The sequence below is a fragment of the Lepidothrix coronata genome, unplaced genomic scaffold (assembly GCF_001604755.1).
Source record: "Lepidothrix coronata isolate B3197 unplaced genomic scaffold, Lepidothrix_coronata-1.0 Scaffold2, whole genome shotgun sequence".
Classification (NCBI taxonomy): domain Eukaryota; kingdom Metazoa; phylum Chordata; class Aves; order Passeriformes; family Pipridae; genus Lepidothrix; species Lepidothrix coronata.
This window is the reverse complement of record NW_016690182.1, coordinates 15,618,329-15,619,895: the sequence shown is the minus strand read 5'-3', so window position 1 is coordinate 15,619,895 and position 1,567 is coordinate 15,618,329.

The following is a 1,567-nucleotide window of genomic DNA, read 5'->3' as shown; positions in this document are numbered from 1 at the left end:
TTGCGCATAGCTTGCAGTCTCTTTTTTAGGGTTAGTTTTCGGGAACCGGGTTTGCGCATAGCTTGCAGTCTCTTTTTTAAGGTTAAGGAAAAGGGTTTGCGCATAGCTTGCAGTTACTGTGTGGACCAATCAGTGCTGACTCCGCCCAGTAGGTGGAGCCAGTGACGCTAAACAATCAGCACTGACTCCGCCTCTTGACTCCACCCAGGGGGCGGAGCCAGTGCTCTATATAAGCAGAGTACATACGGGACAGAGGTGGGTATTCTGCCAGACCCGCAACAGAACAGCAACAGCAAAAGCAGACACCCAAGAGAAAAAGCAAAAGATTCTGACAGCGGTGGGCAGTGAATCGGGTTTACTGCCTGAGAGGGGCTTATTGGGCACCGCTGCGTGTCTGGAATGGGCTAAACCCGCGATTGTTAGATTGCGCATTGAGACAGATTCTGCCTAACCCTAACCCTAACCCTAACCCGACCCCTAACTCTAACCCTAACCCTACCCCTAACACTAACCCTAACCCTATCCTTAACCCTAACCCATGCTAACCCTAACCCTAACCCTAACCGAAACCATAACCCTAACCCTAAACCCTAGCCCTAACACTGACTCTAACCCTCTCTCTTACCCTAACACTAACCCTAACCCTTACCCTAACCCTAACCCTAACTCTGACCCTAATGCAAACCCTAACCCTAACCCTAAAACCTAACACTAACCCGAACCCTAACCCATACCCTAACCCTAGTACCTTGCAATCTCTATTTTAGGGTTAGGGTTATAGAAAAGGTTTTGTGTATAGCTTGCAGTTACTGTGTGGACCAATCAGCGTTGACTCCACCCAGTAGGCGGAACAGTGACACTAAACACTCAGTGTTGATTCCGCCTCTTGACTCCACCCAGTGGGCGCAGCCAGTGCTCTATATAAGCAGAGTACATACCGGTCAGAGGTGGGTATTCTGCCAGACACGCAACAGAACAGCAACAGCAAAAGCAGACACCCAAGAGAAAAAGAAAGATTCTGACAGCAGTGGGCAGTGAATCGGGTTTACAGCCAGAGAGGGGCTTATTGGGCACAGCTGCGTGTCTGGAATGGGCTAAACCCGCGACTGTTAGATCGCGCATTGAGACAGATTCTGCCTAACCCTAACCCTAACCCTAACCCTAACCCTAACCCTAAACCCTAACCCTAACCCTAACCCTAACCCTACCCCTAACCCTAACCCTAACCCTGCAAAATCTAACCCCTAACCTCAACCCTAACCCTATCCCTTACCCTAACACCTTCGCTAAACCTTAAACCTAACCCTAAGCCTAACCCTAACCTTTACCTTAAACTCTAACCCTAACCCTAACCCTAACCCTAACCCTAACACTAGTAGCTTGCAGTCTCTTTCTTAAGGTTAGGGTTAGGAAACTGGCTTTGTGAGTAGCTTGCAATCTCTTTTTTAAGGTTGGGGTCAGAGAACAGGGTTTGCACATGCCTTGCAGTCTCTTTTTTAAGGTTAGGGGGAGGGAATAGGGGTTGCGCATAGCTTGCAGTCTCTTTTTTAGGGTTAGTTTTCGGGAA